Source organism: Haemaphysalis longicornis, unplaced genomic scaffold (genome assembly GCF_048455015.1).
Source record: "Haemaphysalis longicornis isolate Haplotype H1 unplaced genomic scaffold, Haemaphysalis longicornis Haplotype H1 scaffold_1, whole genome shotgun sequence".
NCBI lineage: Eukaryota > Metazoa > Arthropoda > Arachnida > Ixodida > Ixodidae > Haemaphysalis > Haemaphysalis longicornis.
Genome location: NW_027526203.1, coordinates 440089379 through 440113445, shown reverse-complemented (window position 1 = coordinate 440113445; position 24067 = coordinate 440089379). Strand labels below are relative to the sequence as shown.

Genomic DNA, 24067 nt, shown 5'->3' with positions numbered 1-24067 from the left:
ATAAATACACTCGCAAGTTGTGGTTATAGAGAGGAGGGGAGGAAGGGCAGGAACGTGGCAAATGTGTGGGCGCGAACTGCAAGCGAACTACATGCGCCGAAATATTGTAAATCCGGTTTTTTTTTTGTAGAGTGAGCTACACTGGCTGAGGTTGAGCAGTTCCGCGTGACTCCTGGAGAGCCGTGCTGCGCATGCGCGAGGAGCAGTGACGTCTCACTGCGCATAGCTGGCGCGCCGGAGCCGCCGCCGCCGCGACTGAATTAGATAGGATTGGATTGGATTGAACTGCATTAGATTAAATTGTATTGTATTGGATTAGAAATCGTTTTAGCAGCAGTAAGCATAATAATACGCTAATCCTAGACAACCAGGAAACCTAAGAATAACCAGCTGAACCATACCTCACGCTACGTATATCCTGGCATAGCCGAGCTAAGCCACTGCTGATTTTAAGTGCGAATGCACTTCTTAAGCGAGCCTGAAGCGTCCGCCGCCGTCCGCATAGCAACAGCTGCGGGTGCGCGCGCTCCTCGTCTTCCTTGGCAACGGGGGGAGATGGGCGCGCGCTGCCTGGCCGCTGACATGGCACATACCCACGTGGGGGATTGGCCAAGAATCGGGCGTGAGAAGGGCTAATGCACCCGCTTAAAGGAGTACTGACACGAAATTTCAAAGCTGAGATCCGCTCTAGCAATCAAGTACAACGACAACACATATAGGTGTCTGTGAATAAATGCATCTTTCTTTCTTTGTAGTTGTGTGTGTGTGTGTGATCTCTCTTTCGCGAACATTACCGAACCGCGCAAATTCAACTCGTGCATTCGCACTTTCACATTCTTCCCCTCGGGGAAATGCGGGGAATTTTTTTTTAACTTTTCTTCGCCATTGGAATAGCAGCCGACTAGCCAAATATCCAACCCGCGACTCCGCGTGGCAGAATGCCTTAGCCCATATACGACACTGCAGCGGGCGGGCTTCTGAAATTTATTCCAGCCCGCGAGCGGGCGGAGAACGTATAACCCCCATCTTCTTGTTCGTACAATCTTGATCACTCCGATGAAAGTCGGTACACGCACTTCAGATGGTGGGAGGATGTACAACTATGTTCGTACCATGCGGAAATCGTCTATCGACTCAAATCGAACGCCTTTACATGCAACGTATGTGTTTGGGAGAACTAAGGCTCGTTGGCTCGTTTTTGGGCGTCGGTTTCATTAAAGCCGAATTCAGTTTTTTGGGTCGAATACATGATTACGGTAAATGCTTTACGTTGTAGTACAAATAAAATGAAACACATTGCATTATGATTGGTCGCCGTGATTAATCTTTAGCGACATGATGTTTAGTAATGCTGGTTATGTATTAGCGCATTTACTGGAACATTGGAAGCGATGTTGCCTTCTCGTATGGCTGTGGGAAGATAGCCGAAGCTAACTGCACCTACTTTAGAACAAATAATGCCACAGTTGAACGCTAGAAATATGGCTTAGCATGCGAAATTTCATTGAGGTTAGTTTGCTTAAATTACCTTTATTCGTAGCTAAAAATGCCGTTAGTTTCGCCTTGGATGCTTGCTGGGAGGTGGGGTGCTAATGTTCTTTGGACATCATCGAGCAGCGGGCCAACCGAGGTGCTTTGCAAAAACTACTCTTATTATATGCGGTACAGGCTCGCTTATTTAAAACGCGACAAATGATCACTTATGGGGAATATTATACGCGACTGAGTCATTATATGCTTTGCCTCACTTGAGAAACCCTCGGGGTGACCTCTCTTGATCTTCCATTTTATTCGTTGTTGTTGCGGCTGTAGTTTCTGCCTAAGCGTCAGGTATTTCTGCCGTGTACGTTTTTCTTGGAGTGTGCAGCGTACCGGGCGGCTCGTGACGTTGGCGTCAACTTCTCCTGTTCCTGTACGCATTTCTCCTGCATAGTGAAGCGAAACAAGATCACGTAACAGTACGCCATCTGTTGATGACGAAGTGAGGAGAAAAAAAAAAAAGCCATGGTCTCAAAAGGGATGACTCGTGATGGTGCGGTGGTGCGCCAACCCGTCGGTGTAGCTTAGAGAGGAATGTTTGCACTGAGTCAGCTCTATAGATGCCTTTGCGTCGCCATTGTCCCCCTCCGGCGAATGCCTGGCGCGCTCATTTGCCCGCGTTTATTTCTCGCGGGAATTCTCGGAGGGGCGGCTTGCGTCAGGGCTGCAGGCGAGGAGCAATCGGCCATGCGTGTCCACGACAGCCACGCGGTATGACAAAGACGATGAGGTATACGTGCGAAAGACGAGACCTGCGCCGCGCGGAGGCCGCCACAGTTTTCCAGCCTCTTGCATAACGAACCGCTGGCCCCGGGGCTCGATCGAGGGCATTGTTCCCGCGTGTGGCGGGGGGACCTTGTGGCGGCACTGACGCGCGCCTCTTTAACGATCGTTTTGCCGCGAGCCCTTTTTTCCTAGCCTATGCGCCGACAACTCTCTCGCGCACGAGCTGCGGCCGTCACCCAGCGCATCACACGGGAACGCATTTTGGCAACAACCAGTTAAACTGCACTGACCGCGTACCACGTGACTGCGCATTTCGCCGCTTGCGTTGCGGTGGCTCAATCGTTTATGCCAGTGGTAATAGGCGGGAGTGACGGTTCGTTTTGAGCGAAGAGCCTCGTTAGTGCAAAATACCTCGCCCGCGCGGATTTGAACGCGCGTCCTCCGTCATTTGACGCCTTTTACTTACCAAACGTGTGGCATTTGTTCTGCTATACACGCCTTCCGCCCACTATTTTTTTTCTTTCCGTCATTTTTTTGAGGAGGTTTGGAAGCGGCCGAGATGGGGATGGCAGTGTAGGTATGCGTACGCGCTTCGGCAGAACGCACGCGCTCCTTGTGGGTTGGCCTGCGCTGGAACTGGTCAGGATTGAATGTTTGAATCACATTTTACAGCAATCAACGGTTACTTCGGTACAGTTGCAGGCACTATGACGACGTGTGCCGATAAACGAGCCGAGTCACGAGCGTAATACACCTCGACTTTGTTTCGATGCGCGCAATTGGCAATTTTGGGTCTACATGCTCCGCTATAGTCGATCGGGCTGATTCCTGGCTTGTACGTTTCCCCGGCGGCATCGCTATTAATTCTATCTCAGTCAAGCCTTATCCAACGGAGAGCGGGGATGCAGAAGAGGGCGAAGCAATCCGTTACTATTGTAGTAATTAATTTCGCTGTTCTTTTTTACTCGTTCGTCGTCTCTTCGGCCGTTCTGCTCTGTAGCGACCGTAACGATCGAGGGGTACGCGATTTATCATCTCGGAGCTCGTTGCGCTAATGTGGCTTCGATTGCGCCGCGGGAGGAACTTTCGTCCAACGCATTATTCTATTCGCGGCCAAGCCTTGCGGCCAGCGTGGCCGGCATCCCTCAAGAGTGCGGCTGGCCGCTTCGAACGGTCCACGAGGAAGAAGAAAAAGCGCACGCGCTCGTGTCGGGGAAGCCAACGCGCCCGACTCATCGCGTGTGCTTTCTCTGCGCCTCTGCGCGGGGCTCGCACCTCTGGCGAGCAGTGCGCCGACGAAAATAAATGTGCTCGCGTATTACTGCCGGGCCATCGCAGGTGGGATGCTTTCTGCCCCATTCCTCGCTCGCGCTTTTGGCGCAAGGTTAACGCTCCGCCACCCCGACGTGTTGTTCCTCGACGCGCGGTGCTTTGTTGCCCCTCCGGCCTGGCCGTGAAAAAAGAGCGCCACGGGCGCCCGTTTGTTTCCCCGGTGCCGTTTCGCCCCAAAATGCGCGCCACGATTCTTCTATTAGGCCCAGAGAAAGCGGCGATCGACGCGCATGCCGCGTCGGGCTAATTCTGGCCAAGATTCGCAAGGTGCGTGAGCGTCGCGGAGAAACCCGGAAAGCCTTTGCGCACTCTGCATTCATTTTCCAAAAGAAAAAAAAATACCCTGAAGGTAAAGGCCGTTGTGAGAAACCTCGAAATTTGGGGCTTATAGCGGAATACCGTAAACCCTGGGCCAATATATATATATATATATATATATATATATATATATATATATATATATATATATATATATCGCTTTTGAAAAGTCGTAGACGCTCGAGTCACAGGGCGGGGGGTGGGGGTAAAAAGAAGGCCCCCTTCACCCCGAGGTGTCGGAGTGTCGCTGGCTTCCACCTCCAAGCGCACGAAACAATTACCTTAACATAAGTACCCAAGAAAGTGGAAAGAGCACAGCCTCCTCTGTAGCGTAGTCGGTATTGCGCCACACCGTTATTCTAGAGGTCGTGGGTTCAGGTCCCACTCTGGGAGAATGTTTTAGATGCGGAGCATCTCTTGCTCGGGGGTGTCCGTCCCTCTCTTGCCCGCACTCTACTGCGCATGTGCGTCTCTTGAGCCCCGTCAAAGTTTGGGCTGACGGCAGCGCAGTCCACTATAAAAAGAAATAGTTAGGCGGTGCCCGGTTTCGATCCCATGACTCTCTGGCCGCAACGAGAGGTACGTGGCGCTCTTCCCACTGCGCTACAAACCGAGACGGGAGGATGTACTACGAACGTGCCTTATGTCCTTCACTCATTCAAACTACATCAAGAAGCTACTGATACAACGAAGGCACGCGAAGCTGAACGTCAACGGAAACTACGAACTGAAAACTAATGGGAACTTCAGTCGACCCCATGGCTGCTTTGCATACTACTCAGGGTTCCCCTACGGGAAGATGGTGTAATTTTTTTCTCCGCTTTCTGTCTGTAAAGTGTTTCGAAAACCATATCTGTTTGAAGAAGAAGAATGAATGACGAACCACATTTTCCCCTTTGCCTTCCTTAGCGTTCTTGACTGCTGGCCCCTATTTCTGTATAAATGAACCCGTTTCTCGCCGGCAACAACCACCTCTGGGAGGTGCCCCCACAACCATGCTAAAGAGTTTGTTAGTTGATTCCGTTTATTGATTTGATTGTGGGGTTTAACGCGCCGACGCAACGCAAGCGATGAGGCGCGCCGTAGTGGAGGGCTCCGGATTAATTTTGACCACCTGGGGATCTTTATCGTGCGCCGAAATCTCGTACACACGGGCGTTTTTGCTTTTCGCCTCCATCAGAAAAGCGGCCGCCGCGGCCGGGAATCGAACCCGCGACCTCGTGCTCAGCAGCGCAACGCCTTAGCCACTGAGCCACCGCGGCGGGTTGGATTCCGTTTAGGTTCCGCAGAAGGCTGCTGTTCCATCTACTTTGGCAGTTGGGATGAATTTTCGAGGTTGCTTCGGCGGCCTTTAATTTCCCTTCCCCCGGGTGGCGCTAGCTGGGAAAGGCCGAACGGTCCCCTCTCGTCTCGCTTGTGGAGGGGTGGCAGCGGCAGCTCGGCAGAAAATCCCCGCGCTCATTCCGTAAGAGCGAAGAACGAGCCGGCTCTGTGCGGCGAACTTGGCCCTGATGCCGACGGCGACCTCGCGTTTTCGCGCCGCCGCTGTGAGGAGCGCCTTTTGTTTCAGCCGCTCCACTTCTGCAGGCGCCGCGATTTCTGTTTTCCAGGACCTCGTTGGTGGCTGCCTAAATGGCCCAGAATTACGAGCGTGGCCCATGGAGACAAAGCTCTCTTTTTCTATTCTTGCTGTGTGGCGCGTCCCGCCGCAGCTTGTAACCTCCCCGCTCGCTGAGGTGACAGGTCACTCCGCGGCTACCCTTGTGACGTCCTTCGTGTTGAAATTATCGCGCGGCAGTTGCAAGCCCCTCTGCGTTTTCGTGGGCTTAGAGCCTGCAAAGTGTCCTGGAGATAGACAAGTGCCGTTCTACTTTCTGCGCTGACCTATGACCGCGTGATAAGCATGCCCGGGAGCATTGAGCAAACATTGAATCGACGGACCTCCGGATACATTCATCAATATTCTATTGTAAAAGCTCCAGCGTCCAGATGTGTTATAGGTAACCACTCCGTAAGGATCAAAACACAGGGTTCAGCGTTCTGGTTAACGTAAACACAAACTGCCGGTCATTCATTCATTCATTCATTCATTCATTCATTCATTCATTCATTCATTCATTTAGCAGTGCGGAGAAGAAAAAAAATATCGATGATGTTTTTGTTACTTGTAAGCGTCCAGGGTTTTCCACCGAGGCTGTGCTCCACTGATCGCAATGGTTGAATCCAAGCAACGCATTATTGGTAATTTCTGGCAGTTATGAAACCAGAAACGGAAGCATGCGGGCAACAACGTTCCAGATTACTAAGCTGCTTATGGGTGCAGACTGTCTTTTTTTTTCTCACTGTGTTCCCTGACATTGGAAGAGCGCTTTTCTCGCCGGATTCCCGCCGTCTTGTGTACTCAGTATCTCGAAAAACGCGATTGTCCTCCGACTGCTGCGTTGGTGCTCCCAGGAGGAAACGGGACTCGTTGGCTAAAACGAGAACTGCAGCGAGACTCTGCCCCGCACGCATGGCGCTTTTGTACCGTCGGTGTTGGCCTATGTACAAGAAGAAGCCTGGACAGATAGCGGAATAGGAGAGCCCAGGTGCCGCTTTCGTGGCTCGACCCAGCCGAGTCACGCCTGGTGGCTCCGATTCGAGCCGGGATTGGGTCGGCCGCTTCCTCGTGGAGCTCATCGAATCTAATCGGGGATGGCGCCCGGAAGCAGCGCGTTTTTTATTGAAAGTGCGGCCGCCTCCGAGCCGCGACCTCGCGCCGACGGCGGGGCCTCAATGACCCTGATCTCTGGACCGGAGAAGAAGCCCGGTAGCGGCTCGGCCGAGGCCCGCCGTGATGGGTTGAGGAGGAGCGGCCCATAGAAAGTGCACTCTGACAAAAGTAGCTGCTGCCCGGGGCGGCGTGGTGGCGTGCGCGGCTCGACCCCTTCCCGGCCGATGCGCTGCCGGCGGCCAATTGGCCTCATTGAGCCTGGCCGCTTCCCACTGCCCCTTCCGTCCGTGACTGGGAGGAGTTCAATGGGTGACGAGACGAGCGCCTGACGGCTGCGCGCTCTCTTCTGGCCCGGTGACGATTTCCCAATGCTGGCGGCCGTCGTCACTCACGTCGAGAGCGTGCGATTCGTTCGGGGATCCCATCGCCACTTGGGCAGATATGCTCGTTTTCCAGATCCGCGCTAGCCGTCAGGAATTGCACGATAGATAACCCAGCACAATGGGCGCAGTTCGCTTGCTTTGCTTACTCCGGACCTGTTGGAGTGCTTGTAACTTTTTAGTACGGTTTTATTTTAGAAGTTCTTGGCTCTAAAAGTACTTTTTAGTAGTGTCCTTTGCCTGACAACATGATCCGCCAGATTTATCCAGCAACGAGCTGTTTTCGTTCTCCGTTGGTGCGCATTGTATTTTACGAATCTGCGATGGAAGTGCCCACACATGCACGCGAACGCAGGAATTTTAACATGGATTGGCTTTGGACGGTAAAGACGTTTCGCGCATATAAATCGTTCGAAGCATGAGGGGCGCGTACTAAAGTGACTTAATTTATTACAGCGAGCTGTTACGGGGTCATTTACTTCATTCAGGGTCTTGCCGAAGTCGTGCCGTCGCGTGCAGGTCACAAGAGACGGCCAGTCTTCATTCAGACTGCTTTGGACGGAAATGGAAGGCCACCAGATAGTGCCACAACAAGTCCCGGGTGTTTTTGTTTCCAGTGGGGTTATGTCTTGGATACTAACAAGTGCGGGCAAGGATAATCGGCGAGTTTAAGAAACTTGGAGCGTGTGCGGGGAGAAAGCTGAAAGAAAGAATTGACCCTGGGGGTCGCATCCTCGACCGCGCTTGGAGCTCGTCCAGCTTCGAATCCCCACCTGCTGCAGCCCGTCTGGTGGGAGACACCTGCAACATAACGCGCGCTATACTTGCGTTCCGCCTCCACCGTGTCCAGAAATGAAGCACTGTCACCTGCTTGTAACGACTGCGTGACCGGTCGCACCTTTCGCTTCTTGGACGTCCGGCAAGCCTCGGTTCGGTTGCGATAGAAAGGCTTGAAAGTTCTGCCAGGAGCCTGTAATTTTTGCACCAATTAGCACTGACTGCGTAGCCAGCTGCAGCGCCCGGCGTGTACGGTAAGAGGCTTCGAGTCCTCAGAGGTCAGTTTCGTTGGCTGGTCTTATTAAAAAAAAAAGCGAGTTGCGCGGCTGTTTTCTTGGGGCGCATCCAGCCCGGTCACCTGCACCGCCAAGCTTGTTACGGCGAAGCTGGATATGTCTAATGGTCTCTACCCCTCTCAGTTCTCGCGCCCGTGTGGAACGACTACTCGGTGTGTGAAATGAAAATTCGGGGACTTGTGTTCAGCCTATGGGAAAATTCATGAAAAATAGTAGACAAAGTCTTAGGGCCTCCATATTTTGGTTCAAGATGTCTTATAGTACTCCTGAAAAAATGTCTTCCCAGCAATGCATTTGTGTTTAGAGGTGAAACAGACTAAGGAGATCGGTGTAAGCTTGGTCTGTCTAAGCTGGCTTTCCCGCATTGTGTGTTGCGCAGTGAAGCATGGCCATCTATGTTGGGAGTATGGTTACAGCCGCACTTTAAATTCCTCCCCACCGCCGCCGCCTTTTTCCCGAGTGCGGCGCCTATCTCCCCCAGGCAGGCTTCACGCGCTCACCGTTCACATAGCCGGTCTGCTGGGGGAGATTTCGACTTGGATGTCTCATGGCACGGTGCGACCCGACTGCTGTCCTCCGTAGTCGAGAGGTTTGGGCTGGTGTGTTACACAGACAGTAAGATGTCTACGACGCGGGTGCGAAGCAGACAGCCCCGTGACTGTCCCGGGGACCCCTTTTGGTCTAGCGAAAGTGAATGTCCGGGGACCCCACAACGGAGCATATGTTGATCGGTGTCATAATGTCAAAAGATTTGCACTTGCAGCTTACGTCGACAACGGTTATCCAATGCCCACCTTTCTTGCTTGATGTTAATGACGATGCGCGTCATTGGGTAAACAATTTGCTCTTGAATCTAAAAGTCTCCTAAACACATATATGGTGCCTTTTCTGTGTCTGTTTTCTTATGCTCTTGGCTGGCATATTATGCAAAAAACGTGTTAAAATATGTCCTACGCGAAGAAATTAAACGCGCATGTATTGTGGTGCAGCCACCTTTTTGCAATTGCAAGCAAGTGCTAGCAAAATTGAGAAGAGAATGGCGGAGGGAAAAGTTTTGAGGGAGGCTTCGCGGAACACTCAAGTGTTCTCGCGGACCACCTGGGGCCCGTGGACCCCCATTTGAGAACCACTTCCTTAGAGTAAAACTGTCGTCTGTCCCATTTTGAATCAGCTATTATTGTCTAGGAAGTATGCTCAATCGCAAATTACAAACAAGCGTGTTTTCTTTCGTGCACCCCTTGCGCTGAGCCAAGCTTCGCTGGTCATCCTTCTGCACAGAGTGGAAGGGCACTGATTTGACGGCAAATTTTTATTTATTTCTTGAGACAAAGCGTATTTTCTCTCTCTCTCTCTCTCTCTCTCTCTCTCTCTCTCTCTCTCTCTCTCTCTCTCTCTCTCTCTCTCTCTCTCTCTCTCTCTCTCTCTCTCTCTCTCTCTCTCTCTCTCTCTCTCTCTCTCTCTCTCTCTCTCTCTCTCTCTCTCTCCTGGAGCATCCGCAATCTATCACGCGCTCTCACAAAGGCGTTTTGCGCGTAACCGACGATTCCTTTGTCCGTGAGCCCGGGTGCCGATTATCTCGTCTGCTTACATTGGCACAGAGTCAACGTAGTTTTGTATTCGGGATGGCTCCGCAACTGCGTTTGGAAGCGGCAGTGACAGGACGGATTCGCCGTTGAGCGAGGCGCATTTGTTTCCGGCGATCGCGCGCGCTGCCGGGGCCACGGAGGTTGCATCCTTGGGCATAACTCGGAGCAGGAACTGGTGCCGCGTGGGCGATCCTGCTCGCGTGCCGTGCCTCGATGACAATCCACGGCGAAAGCAGCGATCTCCGCGCGAGCCGCGGCAGGAGCCTGCGCGTCGTCGTCTCCCCCGCTGTGCGCTGGCTCTTCGTTCGTGTTGCTCCAGTCAGCCTTTTGCTTCTCGACGCGCAGCTGGCGTCGACGCAGGCAAAACTGCTCTAATGCTGTTCGCGCGATTCGGCTTTGGGTGCCCGACGAGGCAGCACGTGGGCCATGGAAGAAGGTTCGGTGTTAATGTAGGTCCCTGGGCTACATTAATTAATGTGCACGTAACTGTTTGTACGGGGCTGTTCTTCTCTCTTTTTTTTTTCGCCGTTTCCATTGAAACCGCCGCCACAGGATGACATCGATAAATTGAGGCCCCTTTCGTTTACCTAAGGGCATAGTGCCTCTGCTACACGGCAACGTTCCGCCTGCAGTTGAACGCTTGTTTACAAGTGCGCCTAATAGACAGTCAAAGCACCGCTCGATAGACAGTTGGTTCGAAGGCCTTCGGAGGGCCTTTGAAGCGGCAGTGTAGCTCGTGTATAAGACTACATTCTGACGAGTAGAACACAATTTGTGACGTCCATGTTTGTCTTGACAATCATATTGGGCTGGTCGCCTGTCAACGATACCAACGGGAGCTGTCGTCTGAAGTGCCATCGTGTCGTATGGAAGATACGACGTCATCGTATAGTTGCAAAAGGCAGTCAGCTCTGTATGACGATCACGGCTCTTGCAACCCTGCAGTGATATTACTGTGTGTGAGTGTTCATGGTGTGAAATAGCACGTTCAGAAGGGTGCAACTTTTTCAACCTGACTATCGCCGCGTTGCTGCATGTATTTCAGGTTCTACGAGGGCCTTTCTTTTTTGCGTGGGGCACTTATTTCCCCCGTCTATTATATGCGTACGCACGTTTCGCTGGCGCGGCGCAATACGATATCCGCCCACGTGAGCCGGAAGGTTCGGCGGTCTGGCGGTGGCTCGGTGTGCGCCCAGCGCTTCCCTTTTTGTGGGAACCTCGCTTGGTCGCGAGCAGAAGCCGTGAAATTTCAGCTCCGCCAGGGAGACGCGGCGCATGGGAATGCTCTCACGCGACGCGAGTAAAACAACGCGACGCCTTCCGCCGGGCGAGGCAGTTCCGCTGGCGCTATTAAAACCCCGGGCTCTATTGAGCGTCACGGATGCAGGCCCCCTTTTATTTCGGCAGCGATCGGGCGGATGTCAGTCGTGGACGGCGGAGGCCCAACTGCTGCGTGGATTTCCGGTGGAAATTCGCCAAGGTCCGACCATTGTATGGTCGGCGCGCACGTGTGTACGCGGAGGGGCAGGCCCGCGTCTTTGGATGCCGGAAACCCCGACCGGCGCCCGCTTCCGGCCGCCGGCTGTGCACGGGACCGTGGCGCGTGGCTCGAGCCGCGGAACTACTGCGCGCTGGACAGCGGCCGTCACTTGGCCGCCACGAGGTCGAGGGTGCCGGCCAGGCGCCGGCATCGCGTGTTGCGCCTCGTAAACGAGGGAGCAGGACCCTGCTTGGTGAGGAGCGGAATTTGGTGCCTGCGTAGTACGAAGACGCCGCTCCTCCGGTTCCCTGACGAGCAGTGCGTCTAGCATTGAAAATTAAAGGTACGCTACCACAAGCTAAAGCGTCTCTCAGTGCGAAAGCATTCGCGAACTCCAGAGCTGGCCGCGGGGAAGGGGTGTGGAAGAGGAGGTGTCGCGTCATAAATGCGGTTAGAGGTACTACCCGTATCAGGTTACGAACGGACGTTGAACAGTAGGAAATTACAGATAGCGTCGCATAAATAAAGGTGCGATGCATTGTGCCTCTGGGGTGTGGCTGCTGCAAGGCGGGCTCGGCATGTGTTGCGGCTGTCGTGCCTTCGCTAAAGGCTTAGGGCCCGAACATTCCATATTGGGGCTACAGGGTTGGATCAGCGAAAGATCTCACCCCTTGTTCCTTGCAGAGTGCCACGGGTGCGTCTCTGGGGGCTTGTCGGACACCTTTCCTAAAATGTAAACTGACATTGCGGTGAAGATTGGTTTGAGCAATGAACTACGAAGATTATTTCCTCGCACTGTTCACGATAATTATCAACAAGCATGGTGGATATGCGGTATAACCGTACTTGAAAACCAATGAATATGAGCAGTATATGTATATGAGAACACGAGCAACACGCACTCGCACCGTTACAAACAGTCATTCTGAAAATTTGTAGGCTAAGTGATGCTTAGAGTGTCGTAAAAATACGGCGGGAAATTAATGTGCGGCTCCGCAAAGCGTGTAATGCATAGCTGGAACTCTGCGGGCAAAAAGTTCGACGTTGGAGTTAACACTGGCTGCGGAGTAGCGTGAGAAGTGGAGTCAGACAGGCAGAGACAGGACAACTGCCCGAGTTACGATTTGTCGTACTCGTATTGATCGCTTCCCGGGCGTCGTTCGGCGTTCAGGCTGGCCCTACTGTTCGTGCTGCGCTGTCGCACGCTTCTGATTAGTGACCACCGAACCGTTAGCCCACATAGCACCAACACCGTCGACGTTCTGTTCGCCCAGGGAGGTGTCGCTTGGAACGATGGGCTGCAGTGTACGCTGGTGGGGCCTTAGCCGAGTGTCTCCTCCATAGGCGCACGGTGCGTAAGCGCTGACGCACGCGCCTTTTGCCTCGGCGCTTCTACAATCCGGCTCATTGTGGCTTCTATTGTAGATGTGCTCACAGGCCCGCCCCCTCGCTTGTTTTCTTTCTTTCGCATGCCACCACGAGCGGTTTAATGATGGCGCTCGTACAATGGCGGTCGTGTTGCGTGCGGCTGGAGGAGAAGGTCGGCGCGCGGGCCAGCTCTTCATTGGGACTCGTCATAAAACTTGGCCTTGCGCCCGCATTAGTCTCGCGCACGAGTGCGTGCGCTGCCGCCGCGTCCCTCCGTCTTGCCGCGTTTTTGGCGAAAAAAGGGCCGCCGTATCTGTGACTGCTTCGTGTGAACATGAGCGTGCTCGGCAATCCGAAATCGGCTCCGCCGCCCCAGGCGCGCAAGAGCGGCCGCCAAGAACAGCAGCGCTCTTTCCGACAGGAACCGCGCCACAATGAAACAATGGCATGCATCACGATAAGTGACACACGAGTGCCTCGGCTGCAAAGTAGAGCACAGAAGGCGACCGCGGGTCTTGACAAGAAGGGCAAAGCTGGCTCTGTACGTGTCCTGCCTACACGTTCCACAGCCCCGGCCAGCTGGAGTTCAGCTAGGTGCCCTCGAAAGGCGCAAACGCTCCTGTTGGCGCCCTCGACTGCTCCTCACTTTGGTAACAAAGCCAACGTGCCCGCCATTTGACGCCGACCTTTCTTTGCTCTCCCCATCGGCCAACCTCACTTTTATCTACGATTGGTCGTGACGAAACACTGTGGGAGTTGCGGTGCGTTGAGCGACTACTGGCTTGAGCTGAGTGTGCGTGCCGTGAGGCGACAGGCAGCTATTCTTGCCCATTTCTGCGTGCGGGGTTCACTGTCTGGCGCCTCCGTCTCTGACAGCTTTGCGCTGCGAACACCATTGAGAAGTTGCGTTCGACCCCTTTTGTGTGTGTGTGTGTGTATGTGTGTGCTGATTACACGTGCGCTCTATTTACGGACACGATTCAGATGGCCGCTTTACGTATTGCGCTCGTGTACGTTAGGTTTCTTGCACGAAGCGCTATGGGCCGCGATTTCGTGGTCCAGGCAATGACGGCCCTTGCGGAGTGTAGGGCACCCGGTGTCCGCATGCGTGTTCATCTCACGCGACGGATACTCGCCCAAGACGTCACGGCGGCACGCGGTGCTGCACCATTGTTCCGCCAGCGCCTGTGTGTCGCGTTTCCTCTCACGCTCTGAGTAATTGCCAGCCGGCTCAGCCGCACTGCAGTGGACGCCCGATCGGCGCCAATCCTGGTCGGCCCACATAGCGGCGCCCACAAGCTAGCTCCTGGGTGTGCCCGCTGCGGAAAGTGGGGGGGCGACGTGGGCATCAGCTGGGGCCCAAGGAGCTCCTTGTCCTTGACACGGGCCCCGGCGGATGCAATTAAGGCGCCGCGCGGGTTGCCCTTTACCCGGCGCCGGGTGGGGGCCAAGGTTCTGAACCGGCGGTGTTTGGCCCCCCTGTTCGTCGGACCGCGGCGTCTCCCGGCCCGGTTTCGCTCCTGTTTACACTGCAGCACGCTCCCTCTCGTTACGTATTCGAGCGCACGCGTCCAGCGTGTGTTTGTCTTAGGCCGGTCCCGCATTCGGTTGCCCGGCCCATCTGGGGACGTTAAGTTAGCGCTGCGAGGCGCGGGGGCCACGTCTGGGAGTGCGTGTGGCAGTTGTGATCAATGGATGTTTGGTCTGGCCGCCGTCGTGTTTGCTGTACGCTCATTTGGCACCCGCGTGGCGGGCTCAAGGAGGGGTCACTTCCAGTTGCAAGTGTCTTTCGGGCCCCGCTTCTCTTTCGTCTGCCCCCGCGGTGCACCTTCGGCTCCTTGTTTGGTACATTGGTCTAAACGCAACTATTGATCACATGCTTCAATTGTCAAGTTTATCTCGGGACTTTGCTCGGCTTCGGATTAATCTAGACCCGCTGCGACCCTTTTATTTGGGACGAACGTCCTCAGAACGGGAGTTATTTGGACTTCACCAGTAATACGGCTCCCGAGGCGAACAGTATAATCCGCGACCATACCGTAAAACTCGACGACGCGATCACAGGGGTTGCCTGCACCTTGCCGCACCGGTACGTTTACTTCGCAAACTCAGCAACTACTGGCTGGTTTTGTGACCATTAACATAAACGTCCTTGTTTTGTAGCGCCCATACACGCATAAGATCCGTGTACTACAAACTAGTTATACCAAACCCGTTTCCAATCGAACTATTTCTATCGATACAGATAAGATCGACAGTTTCAGTGCTATACTATGTAGCCGCCGCTTTAGCTTTTTGTATACCTACGTGCGGCATACTCCACCCATGTTGCGGGCACGAAGCCCACGCTCATCGCTCTCGGGACGTGTACAGTTCGCACTCCGTCGCCCGGCTCGTTTCAAGCGCCGGTAGATTACTGCTCGCGGGTTCATTGAGGACCGGCGGAGTTTCGAAATACGGCGAAGGAGCCAGGAGAATATCGAAGCAGGTAACTCATCTGGCGTTGTTCGATCCCGCCCGCAGCTGCGCGATAGCCCGGCGGCACGTTCCTGCTGTACGCTACTACGCGCCCGCCGTTCTTCTCAATGAACTCCAAGGGCGTGCTCTTACGTGGCCGCGTATCGGAGCGCGTCGGTGGCGTGGGATGAGTGGCGGCGCCGTGACTAGCACCGCAGGGCGCGGACCTCCCCGCTTATCGACGATCCAGCCCGGCAATGTCCGCGCGCCGTTTCCGTCCGCGCAGCGGTGGCGATCGTACGGCATGATTCGGCTTCCTGGGCACGCGATGTAGCGGTCTTGGCCCCCCTCCTGGCCCCGAGGGAACGCATCCCAGATAGCAGCAGCTGCGGCGCGTGCATCGCGGCGTTGGTCGGCTCGGTCACCCACGCCGGGCCGTTGTTTTCTGGGCCAGGGGTGTCCACGCGTGCGGCTCCCACGCCGCTGCCTCTTCTCTCGAGGGAAGTCCGCCCCGATACGGCCGAACGGTCGCCCCGAGATGTTTCAACCTCGACCGCGCCAAAGCACGCCGGCTGTGTGCACATGTGCCATCTGCCTCGCTGCTCTTGGGCGCTGCTGCTAGTATTTGTTCGCAGGGTGGGTGTGTTGTGTTGGAGGACTCTTCTTTCAGCTCCGCATGATATGCCACGGCGCACCACTCATAGGCGTTATGTCCGAATGTGCGTTGGCTGGTTACGGGTCGATAGCGTGCACCTGTCGAGACGCCGTATACCGATTTATCTGAGTTCAGGTCGTCCTTGGGAATTGAAAACCAGTGGACCAAGTCCCCGACTGTCGGCGCTCACATCTGGAGGCTGAATTGTGGTGGGCAAGTGACAGGGAGAAAGCTTCAACAGTGTCAAATTAGCGGCGCCGGAGATGACCGCTGTGCTTTTCCGCTACTTTCCGCGGGGCCGCATCGCAGTTTCGGAAGACACGTCTTGATACGACCTAGGAAAAGTGCATCTCCGGCATTTGCAGTTACCGTTGACAAAGACATGCCTCATGAATTCCGTTCAGAAGTTTGGTTCCATTCGATAACGGTTAGTCGACTGCATCCATGGCTCCGGATCAGCACGTACGTATCATTCTAAGTGGAACTGAAGAGTTCTCTCGACTCCTGAAGCTTGCTGTCAGAGGCATGTCACGATAAATGGGCGCTGCGGGGAAAAAAGCCGTTGTCTGCCTGTGTACACGATACCTGGTGAACGCAAGATTTTCCACTTACGCCGCGCTTCGTAGCCCGGCGTGGTTGGACACGAAATTTTAACTCGCAATGAATGAAAGTAGCATATCAAGAAATCAAACGCGTGAACCGTTGAATGAAATACCCATAAAATACATGGGTGTTATTGCTATTAGGTAAAACTGGTTATGGAGACCAGTTACGCAAAATTCAAGGGAATTGGTCAAAAGGTGGCTGGTTAAATGGTCATAAATGTTTGCCTCATCTAAAACTGTTGCATGCCACTCCTTCGTTTATTTTTGTCGCTTTGTACGGGTGAAACTCAACAAATAAACGGTTCCTGTTGTATCGACCTTGCCGTCACGTTGTCGGTTCATCCAGGTTGTTGTTTCATTGTCTATGATTGTAACCTGACGTGCATCTATGTGTACCCACAAGTATTTTCGGATTGGTTGCAAATGCAGTAATGGCCCAGTGCCAATGAAATCGAAACAAATACGGTCACGTATTGTGTTCTGTAGATTCCAATTCACAGAAAGGAAATAAAAATAAAACCTGAACTTTAGGAAGGAATTTTCTCCGAAAAAAACCTAAAGCCTGTTTTAAAATAGCAACCAAGAAAATTACGCCGCATTGAAAAAAATAACTAAAAGTCGAGAACCCTCAACTTCGTTGATGCTTTTTTTATGTCATTAATTTCCTGGTCGTCTAGTAAACCACACAAAGGCGTGAGATTTATTTTCGTTTCTCAAAACTACTTTAATTATAACGCTCTTGGTCTTTTCCGTCACATTCCCGTTCCTCTCAGCTTCACCGTGTTTGGCTAAGGCGTTGTGCTGCTGAGCACGAGGACGCAGGTTCGATTCCCGACCGCGGCAGCCGCTTTTCTGATGGAGGCAAAAAGCAAAAACGCCCGTGTGTACGAGATTTCGGGATCCCAAGGTGTTCAAACATGAGATCCCAAGGTGTTCAAAATTAATCCGTAGCCCTCCACTACGGCGCGCCTCATCGCCTGCGTTGCGTCGGCGCGTTAAACCCTACAGTCAATCAATCAGTCAACTCCACCGTGTTCCAGGCGACAAGCACCGCGTGTTTCCTTCGCGCTGCACGCTGAAACAGCACCGGTTGGTATGTCGTCGCATGGTATGGACAATCCGTTGCGACGGCGACATTTCCCGTCTATAGCAGTGACGGAAAATCTCTTACATTTATGTGAATGGTGGCTGAGCGGCTCGCAACGCCGGCCGCCTTTGATCTCCCAAGCTTCCGGTTCTCAAAGTGCTGTTATCTCTGGCCGGAGTAGTGTCGCGTATCGCTCCGTGTAATACGTTCTCGGAAGAAACCCCGAAGTTATCTCACACACTGCGCGAGAGGCATGCGCGATATGTCGGGGCAGTATTCCTATGCACACCAGCTACGCGGCTTTTACGTTGGGAAGTATATCTCTTATGTGTCACTAAACTCCCGGCGAGGACTTCGTAAATAGAGAACAGAGTCAACGCGAAAATTTCTTCTCTCTACTGATCCATTCACTGTTAGATATTACGCATGCGGAAATTCATTGTGATCGTTTTCCCCCCGTTTCTCTGATTCTTTGAAATAAATAATTGTGCCAGCCTTGGAGCCTTGTAACGTGACGCGTAGATCAGTGGCATCATTTCCCTCGCCGAGGCGGCATTCATGACGGCACATAAAACTTCCGCGGCGCGGCGGGAGAGAGAACCCATTGTCGACACCCAAGCTCGGGCTCTGGGCTTACGGTGGGAAAGCACACGGGAGGGGAACAGCGCTGCGTGCGATCCCTTTCTCACGCTCCATCCCCGTCCCGATCACGCGCCTTTGCCACACATCGCGCTCCCTGTTGAGCAAATTTGGGCCGGCGTCCGTCCGGTGGTCTCACTGGCAGGCAACTGGTGGTCACCTGCACTCCTGAACGCCGCTGCCGTTATCTCGTGCATCGAGGAGCGCCTGAACGTTTCTGGCCAGAGACGTCCACCGCAGAGCGGCGGGTGCATTTGGGCGTCGGTGACGCCAAGAACGAAGGTGGCAGATAAACGCAGAGTATAGAGGGACCAACACTCGGTCGGAAGCGTTTTTTTCTTGCGTTGGTGTATTTCCCATTGTGGTGAGTCGGCTGGGGGGCGGTACAGTCAACGCTCTGCGGTTGCGTAATGGATGGAAGCTTTCTAATTTCAAATCCTGAATCTTTATGGGCGCTCAGTAACGGCGCTGCGAGTGGCGGGGGTGTGTAGGCGGCTGCTCGTTTAGTTCGGTGCTGGCTTTGTGGCGCGCGGCAGCTTCGTCGGCAGCGCCAGATTCGCGACGTGCGATGTGCGCGATACCGTGGCAGGCGCACGTTCGGCCGGCGTTCCCCCCTCCTGGCGGGCGTGTCCGGTGGATCTGCCCCCGCTGGGAAGCGGAACTCGCGTGGCCCTGTCCCCCTTTAAAAAGTTTAAAGGGAGCGCCGGAGTTTGGGCTCCCCTCATCCGCCGCCTTGAAAGGAAACCGGCTTCCTGCCCGGAAGTTGTGTGCCGCCGTGTGTATGCCAGCTGCGCCGCGGGGAGAAACCGCGCCTCCAGGGGGACAAGTTTTCCCGTCCTCCTCCTTCCTCCTGGGGTACCGGGGCTCTTGACAGCTGGGCACAGGTGCTATGCCCCGCGACAGGCGCCGTGGCGGCGCGCATGTGCCAGCACTGAAGGAATCGGTTAATTGGAAGTCCTATAATTGGATCACCCGCCCGGGCTGTAGCACGGACAATGGCCTCCTCTCTTTATAAGTGTTCCCCAAAAAGCCTTCGGAGCGTCGGCTGTTATGTGCCTCCAGATTTCTGCAAAGAACAGAAATATTTCCTGCACTGTCTCGCAGGGTCGTAAGCGAGGACACTGGAGAGTTTGGTTCCCGGGAATACACCCAGAGAAGAGGGGGTGGGGGTCTCATTCACTCTTGCCGTTTTCGCGTAGTTCGTGGTGAACAGCAAGGACAGGTTCACGATGTGAGCGGGATTTCTTTATATTGCCATCTTTGTGCACTTTTGTGTTTATTCTTTTACGGTTATAGCCGTAAATGTCGTGGGCTGTTTTCATGAGCGTGCCCGGTTGCTGGCGTACCGGCATGCCTGCGTGCCGGAAGCACTTGCCTGCGTGCCGGCTCTCTGGCATACGCAAGGTCAACAAAGGCCCGAAAGAGTTCGCGCCACCGAGCACTATGTAGGGCAACGTAACGGTATCCACAAGAATTCCCGACGGAAGACGGAGTACTTCTAAGTCACGGGCACGTGGCATTCACTGCGTTACACCCAAAACGTGGCCTATGGCTGGTCATCGACTGCGCCTGTTCCTGAAAATTGTCTGCTCATTGTAGATCGTATACATGTGAAACGAAAACACACGCACGCACGCACTTTCTTGCTAGCTCATTTATATTTACGTCTTATTTATGACGTGTGACAATGTCAAGTTGTTCGTGCGAGGCGGAAGCTGTCGGGTGATGATAGCCTGAGACTCCACCCGGGTCAGTTGACAGCAGCGCTTGTGGAACGCCTTCGAGTGCTGCGCGCTCCAATATCTTGCGTTGTGCATATGCTGCTCTACCACTGATAGCAGATGCTGCGCAGAACATAATACGGTTCGCACACGTGCGTGCGGCCTTCAAGGTTACAACTTTTACCATGGCGCTGTACATGGCTCGGTCCCCGGGATTTTTTCGTGCGCGTCAGCAGCATACGCTTTGCGGCGAAGCCAACTTCCTCGCGAATGGACCGCAGATCTCAATCTAATGTAGATCTCTTAGCAAAAATCATTATGCAATTGGCCGCCTAGACGACTGTACATCATTACGAGAAGTTTCATTTCGTTATTAGTTCACCGTGCAGTTGTTGTCAATATGTAGACTTGTAAGGGAAGAGCATGGTTGCAGAAAACGGCCGTAACTCGTTCTTTACCGAAATGATTTCGAAACGAACAGTATGACTGCTCAGACCATACATTGCTTTCGCAGTCACAGCTCATAATAAGTGCCTTGGTCTCCTCGGAATTTTTCTCAGCCGGTATCATGGACAATTAAATGTCAGTCGCCGCTTAACAAATACATAAAGCCGCCTATTAAGCCATTCCGTCAACATCACAAGGTCGCCGTGAAACGGACAGCCACATGTAAAATAAAACACATGCTAAAATAAAACTGTAGTTTTATTTTAGCAAACTACTCTTAAACCCTGTGCTAAACCGCAAATTCACATTAATCGGGTTTCGTTTCGTGCACTCCTTTGGACTGGTCAACCGTGTTTTGTGCCTTGCATTCGCTTGGCAGCTCCGCTGTCCAACCCGGTTCACAGCGCGGATTGGGGGCGGCCATTTTCTTGCGTGTTCTCTTAAATCTGGAGCCGAATAACTCGCTTTGCTGATGTTTAAGCACCTAAACGAAAATCCCGCATCGTCCCTGAAAGGGAAAGGGCGTTTTTCCGTCAGAGCCGCCAGAAAGCGCCGATCGCAGGCAAAAAGGCCACGTAAGAAGGCGAAAACGGCATTGAGGTCAAGTGACACGCATGTTTCTCGATTGGACAGGCTATCAGAACGGCGTGTCTTGCTCTTTCTTAACTAGCAAAATCGGTGGTGGAGGTAATCACATCACCAGGAACCAGTGCTTTCACTTTGTCCGATCGGAGCGGAGCGGTGGAGAGCAACCGAAACGTCGCAGCGCAGTGCACGGCGACGGGGGAGGGGCCTGCGCACACGTGCGTCTCCGCTGGCAGCGTCGGAGTTGTGATGCGCTGCGCCACGTGCGCTGCACCACGCGTCGAGGAGAGCCTCGGCGGGAGAGAGCCACCATCTGTCGCCAGTGCCCCTCGCCCCGCGGACCCCCGACGAGGCCCGCGGCGGAGAACATCCGGTGGCCGCCGCCGCGGCGCACCGGAGGAGGGCAGGCACACTGAACTGTAGCAGCTGCGCACGCGACGGCCATCTTTAAAGGGACGTGGCCGCGTTCCGGGCCCGCCTTTGTGAACGCCAGCTGCACCCCCCTCCGTCTTTCCCGGTCCTACTCCGCCTGCGGTCCCGGCCAGAGGCTCGACCGCTCTTGCGTGCGCCGCGTTTCGAGGAAAGCCGCCTCCGATTCGCGATGCTTTTTCTTGCGCTCCCTTCTCGAGTGGCGGTGAACAGCGTCAGCTTACTCCTCTACTGATAATTCGTAGCTACCTGCGGAAGAAGAATGCCGTTTCGGTGTTGTAATTGCTTCATAGTCTTTGGGCAAACCGTGTTGAAAGCTGGCCTGAATGCCACCCGTAAATTGGCCTCGTGGTTACTCCCTGCCTCTAATCACACCCTGGAGCGGCGCCCTCCCGGCAGTCTGTGCCGAAGATGGTTCAGTCTTCAATACGGCACTTACTCGATAACCGCTAAGTTCAGTCTTTGTTTCGTTTGTGGTGAACATTGATCAAAATTGGGAATAAGGTGCTCGTTGAATGAACGAATGACACGAAATACAGCAGTCAAGAACGCAGAGGGAAGTAGTTCGTCATTTCTTTTTCTTGTGAAAAAGAAATGAAAAGATAAAAACTGCGGTCTGCTACTCAACTGTTCATCGGATATAAAAACGTGCGTTGAATGTGACCCCATTTTTCCAAGTTGGAACAAAACTAATGCAATACATTTATAGCTTTCTAGAATACTCAGTTACTGAGTGCCATTTTGTGTAAATATCGCAAAAATTGATAGCATCGTTTTTTAAATCACGCCAAAAGGTTCTTTTTTCACAGATTTTAATTTTTTTTTTTGGTCGCACTTTACGAAGAGTATTTCGAAAAGCTTCTTTTCTGGAGGAATGAGCATTGCATGAACTGTTCAGCAGCCCCTGGTAAACAAGTCTGAAAAACTAGACAGCTTAGCCTTAAGGCCGATGGAAAAGAGAGTTTTTTAGAAGTGCCACTTTTGAACGACGTTGCTCTCGCTAATAAGCTTGAGAAATATTTCTTTTTCAAAAAAATATAAGTTTGACGAAGTCAACTTTTCGGAATACAGCAGCAAAATTTTTCAAATATTTGGCCAAAAAATTAGGAAGATTTGGAAACATTTTCGCTTTGTTTTACAGGTCCCCAAAGTTGCCACACCATGCAATCTGGAAAGTATACATGCCCCTGCCCGATCGCGTCCTAAATATTTCTGTACTAAACCAACTATGGGGTTTCTCACTAAAGTATTGCCAGTTCCAGGTGAAGACACAGTGTTCTGCACAATATTAAATTTTCATTTCAAACAAAAAAAAAATGGTCATGGCACCACTTTGGCTGTCCTTATATGCACGCACCCTGCTGGCTTTCGTTTCTGTATTTATTGAACGGGCCCCCCTGTCTCCCCGTTAAGTGGCCCGACTGAGTTCGTTCAAAGAAACAGAGCATTCAATGAGTGCGCCGATAAGCAAGTATCCTTGCTGGCTTAGCAAAATTTGTGCCCAAGCTGTTGCCAGACGATCACCCGGATGCATCGTGTATCGCGCAGCAGAACGCCACAGACAGACCCGGGTTCATTGCACTGGGCGAAATATGCTGGGCGCGCTTGTAAAGGGCGCGGTGTGTGTGCGCCCTCGGCGCGCAGTGGCATTTTGTACGGTCGTAAATGCCGTCTCATCAAGGCCTCTCGAGATGCGCGGCGTTGAGGGTTGCCTGGCGGGCGCTGAAACTGTACGAGGTGGCAGCTGAATTTGGAGCTGGGTGGTTGGGAGCTGTGAAGTCGGAGACGAATCCTTATGCCAGTTTTGTGCGGCACAGCTGCATGCTCCTCGCTTTTGACGAAGGTTCAAGATATGATTGCCGGACAATGTAAAAGAGCAACTGTCGCGATAATTTGCTTCCTCAAACAAGTCAGTCGTTGTCTCTTCGAATAATAACTTCTGGCCACTTCTTCCAACAAAGCGAAAGGAGTCCTTCTCAGACATAGGGTTAGAGATCCAAAGCAACTCTGGGACCATGCGGCTTGACATGGTGCATGCACAGCTCCTGATTAAGTAAGGCCACTTGCAATTCCTTAGCAGCGGTGTTTTGTTGTCCTTTTGCGATCACTAATTACCACAACTAGTAGATAATTAATTCCCAAGCTTAACGAAACTCTTATTTCGTTAATTGCCGCTGGCGAGCTGTTTTCTTTTTTTCTGCAATGTGTAGCCGAACGTATACGGTGCACATCATGTAGCAGCGCTACCTGCTTATGCATAGCGACGGCTTTGTGAGGTTTGAATAACAAATAAAAGCTTTCGAAGACAGAATCAGCACCCCCGAAGCCTCAAAGCCACAGGGTGTGGATAGTGGTATGATTAGATCGCACTTTGGTACGCCATTTTTACCAACCAGTGCGCTATGTAATGAAAATGCTGTATTGTGCAACCGGCAAGTCACTTGTAGATTTAAGATTAAAAAAAAAAAGGAGGCAGACGGCAGAGCAAAGAAAAGGGTGACCTGGCAAAGAATTCTAAAATGTGGATCCTTAAAGGGGCCCTAAATAGGCTGCCAAATGTTACGATTTTGCGTGCGCGGTCACTGGAGTACTATCCAAGGAACGTCATCCCGCAAAAATTGTTCAAATGCGTTAAGTATTAGCCGAGTTATGGCTCATTAAAAGGGGCCACCCATAAGGCCTGGGGCTCTCCTCCTCTAGTAGCTCCTCCGAAGCACTGTGGAAGCCGCGACGTCATCGACCTGGCGCAAGACCACCGAGAGAAACAGGGCAATCCATCACCCTCCTTGATGTACGTGTAGTCATTGGCTGCGCCAAGCCCTGCGCGCGCTTTTTTTTTTTTTTAGCACTCGACGCGCATGCTCCGCCCACCAGATTCCGGTTGCACGGTGAGCGCTGTCGCTGTGGTTCGCGTTCGCGGCGCCGCA

The 24067-nt window shown here is 53.1% G+C and overlaps 1 protein-coding gene across 3 annotated transcripts in view; it reads left to right on the top strand.

The window, feature by feature from the left end:
* Window positions 1-24067, top strand: part of Rau (RA domain-containing protein rau) — a 77508-nt gene that overhangs the window by 37639 nt on the left and 15802 nt on the right. The gene's annotated exons all lie outside the window — the stretch shown is intronic.